The sequence below is a fragment of the Ceratotherium simum genome, chromosome 17 (genome assembly GCF_057802395.1).
Source record: "Ceratotherium simum simum isolate JZ-2026a chromosome 17, ASM5780239v1, whole genome shotgun sequence".
NCBI lineage: Eukaryota > Metazoa > Chordata > Mammalia > Perissodactyla > Rhinocerotidae > Ceratotherium > Ceratotherium simum.
The window spans coordinates 33,379,467-33,385,764 of record NC_141916.1 but is presented as its reverse complement, the minus strand read 5'-3'; positions in this window follow the sequence as shown (position 1 = coordinate 33,385,764).

The following is a 6,298-nucleotide window of genomic DNA, read 5'->3' as shown; positions in this document are numbered from 1 at the left end:
TGTTTGTTTCAAGTTTTATTGGAATAGGGGCCACCATGAGCGTGAGGTGAGTGAGGCAGGGTCATAGAAATGCAGAATCAGAGTCTGTCTTTGTTTAAAGTTTTAATATTTTGCTCATTATGGGTTTTTAAAATTATTTTTTAAAATATTGTATTAATATATTATCTTGATTACTGCATTTATTGACACCCCCTTAGATTTTGTACCTGAGATGAGTGCAAGATGAAGGGTACCAGATGTTGGGGCAGACATTCTAGGAAGGGAAAGAAGCATTTGGGAAGGCCTAGGGCATGACATGGAATGCAGTTTTCACAGTAAATGAGAAGATGGCTCCATGAGGCTGGGAAAAGGGTGCAGGGTGGAGACTAGCAGGAGAAGAGGGCAGAGGAGCAGCTTGGGGCCAGATCTTGAAGACCTGTATGTACACACCTAAAATAGTTCAAATTCTGGAGCTGCATTAACAATTTTCATTAGAAGATTAAAGAGATAACATTTTTGTTTGAGGAAAAATAACTCTGAGAAGAGTCAAGACTAAGGCATTTAAGAGGCTATTGCAATCACAGTCTAGAAATTATGGCGACATAAACTTAAGAGAAGATAGTGAAAATAGAGAGAAAGGGGCTGAATTGATGGACGTTTAGAAGATGGGGGGAAGCTGAGTGAATATTGAAAATAATCTAAAAATTTCTCTCCCTTCTGTACTAGAAGGATAGTGACACTGTTCACCAAGATAGGTTATGTGGCAGGAAGAATAGGTCTGCCAGAAGATGATGGTGAGTATAGTGTGGACATGGGAAATTTGGAGTTCACGCAAGAGGTGTAAATAGGAGTATCATCAGATGATTGTTACAATCACTGGGAGAGATTCCAAAAGTCCCTTGGAATGGTAGAGACTGTATGGCCAGGCACCAAACTTAGACCTTTGTCTTGAAAGAGTCAGGCTGGGCAATGAAAGGAACGTGAAGCTTTGGAAATCTGCATTGTGCAGCAGCCTATACACCTCTGAGTGTCCTCCATGCCCGGAGCTGCCGTCAGAGAAGAGTTGCAATAGGTGAGTCTTTTGTTTATGAAGTTGCAAAGCCTTAGATAATGTGACACTGCCACCTTAGTCATAATTGAAGGAACCAGGAATTATCTCCCAAGCCAAAAGCAACCATCAATATTAGCACTGACAAAATTCATTCAACAGTGACTTGGACAAGTCACTTCTATGTGCCTCATTTTCCTCATCCACAAAATGGGGATAATCATAGCACCTTCTTTATAGGGCTGTTATGAGGATTAAATGAATTAAATGCGTGATGTCCTCAGAGCCAGGAACATAGTAAACTGCTGTTAAAAAATAAAATAAACCGAGGCCGGCCTGGTGGCATAGTGGTTAAGTTCCCGTGCTCTGCTTCGGCGGCCCAGGGTTCACAGGCCCTGATCCCAGGCGCGGACCTACGCCACGCCATGCTGTGGCAGCGTCCCCCATATAAAGTAGAGGAAGGGGGCATAGATGTTATCTCAGGACCAATCTTCCTCAGCAAAGAGAGGAAGATTGCCAACAGATATTAGCACAGGGCTAATCTTCCTCACTAAAAAAAATACATAAAATAAACTATTTGCTTTTTTTTTAATGGACTTGTATCAGCCCATTTCTTCCTTCAGAGGAGTCTTAGACACTGTGTAGCTTCTGACACATCACAGCTAACCAGTTGCCGAGTATACACCAAAGGTAGCAAATCGCTCAGTTGAGCTTGTGGTTAAGCTTTCTCAGTTGGTTTGTTTAACAACTGTACTCAACACTGCCAAAACATACATTATGGGTTTGGCGAAGCTGGGGAAAAGACCAGTTGTGCCTGCGCTGGATCTTTGGTGCTTAAAGCTACTTACAGGGAGAAACATATCATTCTGGTCTGGCATAGTCGCTAATGAGAACACCAATCAACAATGAAAGAATATATTTCACAGTAAAGAAACAACTATTAACAAAATTAATCACTGTGTGTTTATGTCTTTTAATTCCAACAGCTAATTTTTTTTGATAATAAACATCTGCTGTGATTTTTGTCTATGAGCTATGTAATTTCTGATTCTAAATTAATTATTCTGATCAATATAGAAATAATTCATTTGATACAATTTTTAATTGGCTGGAAAGAAAAGAAAGGGAAGTTTCCATTGAGAAGCTACTAGGAAGCTAAACTGGTGCAACCGCTGTGCAAAACAGCATGGAGTTTCCTCAAAAAATTAAAAATAGGGGACTGGCTCCATGGCTGAGGGGTTCAAGTTCGGGGCACTTGGCTTCAGCAGCCCAAGTTCATGGGTTCGGATCCCAGATGCCATCCTACTCCACTCACTAGCCATGCTGTGGTGGTGTCCCACTTACAAAATAGAGGAAGATTGGTATGGATGTTAGCTCAGGGCAAATCTTCCTCAGGCAAAAAAAAACGAGGAGGATTGGCAATGGATGTTAGCTTAGGGAGAATCTTCCTCAGCAAAGAAAAAAAAAATTAAAAATAGAACTACCATATGATCCAGCAATTCTACTTCTGGATATTTATCCAAAGAAAATGAAAACACTAATTTGAAAAGATATATGTACCTTCATGTTCATTGCAGTATTACTTACAATAGCCGAGAGATGGAAATATGGAAACAACCTAAGTGTCCATTGGTGGATGAATGGATAAAGAAGATGTGTTATATATATATTCCTACACACGTATATGTGTGTAGGAATACTATTCAGCCATAAAAAAGTATGAAATCTTGCCATTTGTGACAACATGGATGGACCCTGAGGGCATTATGCTAAGTGAAATACATCAGACAGAGAAAAACAAATACTGAATGATCTTATTTATATGTGGAATCTTAAAAAACAATAACAAACAAGCTCATAGATACAGAGAACAGATTGGTAGTTGCCAGAGGTGGGCCATGGGCAGAACAGGCAAAGCTGGTCACAAGCTACCAACCTCCAGTTATAAAATAAATGAGTCCTGGGGATGTCATGTACAGCACTGAGACTGTAGTTAATAATACTGTATTGCAAGTTTGAAAGTTGCTAAGAGAGTAGATCTGAAAAGTCCTCATCACAGGAAAAAAATTCTTTTGTAACAATGTATGGTAAGTAGATTTATTTTAGTGATCATTTCATAATACATACAAATATTGAATCATCATGTTGTACGCCTGAAACTAATATAATGTTATATGTCAATTACACCTCAATTAAAAAAAAAGAGAAGGTATGGGCCGGCCCCGTGGCTTAGCAGTTAAGTGCTTGCGCTCCGCTACTGGCGGCCCGGGTTCGGATCCCGGGCGCGCACCGACACACCACTTCTCCGGCCATGCTGACACTGTGTCCCACATACAGCAACTGGAAGGATGTGCAACTATGACATGAAACTATCTACTGGGGCTTTGGCGGGGGGCGGGGGTGGGGAAGGAGGAGGATTGGCAATAGATGTTAGCCCAGGGCCAATCTTCCTCAGCAAAAAGAGGAGGATTAGCAAGGATGTTAGCTCAGGGCTGATCTTCCTCACAAAAAAAAAAAAGAGAGAGAGAAGGTATTATCGTTTATATAGTGTTCTGTTCATTGTTACATACATTTTTCTCATTGAATTCTCACTGCAAGCTTATAGAGCTAGCATTATCATCCCGATTTTTACAGGGAAGAAAAGAGAAAATAAAAGCAAGGGTCAAAAACAAAAGCAATGGGGCCTGCTCAGTGGCATAGTGGTTAAGTTCCTGTGCTCTGCTTCGGTCGTCCGGGGTTCATGGGTTCAGCTCCTGGGCAGGGACCTACACACTGCTCGTCGAGCCATGCTGTGGCAGGTGTCCCACATACAAAATAGAGGAGTATTGGCACAGAGGTTAGCTCAGCGACTATCTTCCTCAAGCAGAAAGAGGAAGATTGGCAACAAATGTTAGCTCAGGACCAATCTCCCTCACCAAAAAACAAAAGAGAGAGAGAGAGAGAAAAAAATAACAAGCAAGCAGGAGAGAGATAAAGTACAATTATTCACTTCTCTTGTAATATTGCACCTAGAAAATAATATTAAATTTCAAGAACTTTTTTGTCCACATTTTCATTAATGATGAATTCCAAAGTACAGTGTTTTGTTTTGAATTTCAAATTTATCTTTTGAAATTTCAGGCCCCTGTCTTCTAATACCTTCCCAGGGACTATTGACTCTGCTTAACTCTCATAAATACTTGATTTGTGATATCCTTTTTTCCAACTAGACTCTCAAAATCTTCCAAGAATGAGGGCATGGAATTGCTCAAGAGCAAAGATTTAGTGCTGCATTTGAACATGACAATTCTAACCAATTTTGAGCCTATTGATTTAAGGTTTAACAGAGAGTCCTTGTGGGACATGTGCCTTCTTGTTTAAAAATACTCAGGGCTTTGGACAATGCCACCATTCTGTGACAACCAGAAATTTTACCTAAGCAACAGAAAGAGGAAAAGGAAAAGATACCTATTTTTTAACCTTTTTATTTAACTTTCCAGATTTAGTTGAGCGGTATCCTTGTTTTTCAAGGATCTAAGTATATCAGTTGAGAAGAGCTTCTCCTCCACCCAGTATGCTCAGTAAAAAAGCTTCAAAGCTTCTTTGTTCAACAAAGCAAAAATGGTGACTGGAAATATCATCAAAGTTATTATCCGCTCAACTCACCTTTCTTCTATATTTGTTGTTTGGTTTAGCCATCTAAAAGCACTAACAAAATGTAATAGCCACTGCAGAGAATTATCAACTGATAAATTATGTTAGTTGATGTTTTTTGTTGAAATAAAAGTAAATTAAATCTACCTAACTTAAGCAAAATAATAATAATAAATAATTTATGGAAATATGGAGATATTTATTGGAATATAAGAAAGAGTCAAAAGGCCTTGGGAAGGACAGGACCTTAGGAAGCTCTGGGGACCCAGAAGCAGAAATTCGTGGATTTTCTAGAATTTTCTAAAATTCTAGATAATTGTGGATTTTCTAGAAAATTTTTCTAGAAAGTTTTCTGAGCATCCAAAAATTTTCAGAATCTGTGTCTTTTGGGTCAAAAATTCCAAATTCCTAGAAGAGAACACATGATTGGTCTAGCTATGGTCAGGTGATCACCCTTGAATGGTGTCAGTTCTGTTTACAATGGCAAGGTGTTAAAATCCTGCTTCGAGGGGCTGTCCTGGTGGAGTAGTGGTTAAGTTCACACACTCTGCTTTGACAGCCTGGGGTTCACAGGTTCACATCCCCGCTGCGGACCTACGCACCCCTCATCAAGCCACGCTGTGGCAACGTCCCATATATAAAATGGAGGAATGTGGGCACAGATGTCAGCTCGTGGTCAATCTCCCTCACCAAAAAAAAAAAAAGTCCTGCTTAAAACCCTTCCGTGGCACCCTTGTGGGACTTCCCATAGAGTCCAAATATCCTCCCAGGACCTACAGGGCCTTGGATCATCTGGTGCCTACCTATTCTCCAAATTCATCTCAAACCACAAACCCAGGTGCTCAATACACCGCCCCTTTGAGATCTTCATGCTTGTTCTCTTGCCTACAACTTTCCTCATCACTCTTTCTCATCCTTTAAGTATCAGCCTAAATGTCATTTGACAGAGGTGTTGTTTGAACCTCCACATCTAAACCAGGTTTCCCCTGTTATTCTCTCTCATAGAGTTCAATTCTATCCCTTCATAGCACTTTTGTTACTGGATGTTTACTTTGGAGTTTATTTGCTTAATCTCTGTCTTCTACTCTCTCTAACTGCAATCTATAAGAGGGCAGAGATTTTGATTCTTTTGCCCCAGTTTCAGAAGTGGGACAGTGCCTGATACATAGCAAATGGTCCATGAATATTTGTGAATGAACGAATGAATGATGGTTGATGGAGAATCACCCTTATGTTTCAGGGGCACTTCTCAAAAAGAGAAAATGGACATCATCTTGCACAGTATCTAGCACCTGAACATGGGGACAACTGACCAATTAATTGAAATTTTGAAGACAAAATTGACAGAATTTTTACCCTAAATGATTCATTTCAATATTTTACAAAATCCAAGTAACTTTTTCACTTTATATAGCCATTTTTTGTTTGAAATAAGAGCAAAATTTGGTAAATTTATTTGGGGGAATGTAGAGAGAGATAGGATTTCTTTTGACTTACATATGCCAACGGAGATGAATAAAATTATCAAAATATAACATGCCTTTGAGTACTCAAAATTCAGAAGAGCGTGAGACAGTAATTATTAAGCAAACAGCTGAAAACTTAACTTCAGTTTTCCTGCTTAGAAAAGGTATTAAG